This window comes from Penaeus monodon, chromosome 19 (assembly GCF_015228065.2).
Source record: "Penaeus monodon isolate SGIC_2016 chromosome 19, NSTDA_Pmon_1, whole genome shotgun sequence".
In the NCBI taxonomy this organism is placed as follows: Eukaryota; Metazoa; Arthropoda; class Malacostraca; order Decapoda; family Penaeidae; genus Penaeus; species Penaeus monodon.
Genome location: NC_051404.1, coordinates 45,532,229 through 45,532,805, shown reverse-complemented (window position 1 = coordinate 45,532,805; position 577 = coordinate 45,532,229).

The following is a 577-nucleotide window of genomic DNA, read 5'->3' as shown; positions in this document are numbered from 1 at the left end:
CAATCATGCATGCAAGTTCGTATTTATCAAATGCATGCGTACACTTGTCAATGCATAACTAAAATGACTGGAAAACAGAAATAAAAAAAACAAGGTACATAGATATTACTCTAACAACGTCCTGTCATTATCAGGACGTAATAATTGCAATGTGACATGTGCAAATGCAATATTTCAATTCAGCTGTGCTCGTAATCATCACATTCATCACGACTTCATTATTTCAAATACACTGCACTCTATTTCCCTGAAATATTTCAACTCAGTGGTTTATATATGGACGCAGCGGCATATATATCGAATCTGTGATTTGTTATCAGAAAATTAGCCATCAGAATTTCATTATAAGCATTCATTGTCCACTTAACCTGATTTGATGAATTTATGGGCACTAGGAGCTATTGGCCTGTGGATTAATCAATGGAAGTTTTTTTTTTTTATTGCGATGTGAAACGAGAAGGGAAAATGGTCACATATAATGTACTGGAACCGAACAATTGCAAAATGGTAATGGAGGCGAGTTGGAATTGAGGGGGTGATGCACTGGCAATAATGGGATTGCTTATGCTAGGAATAG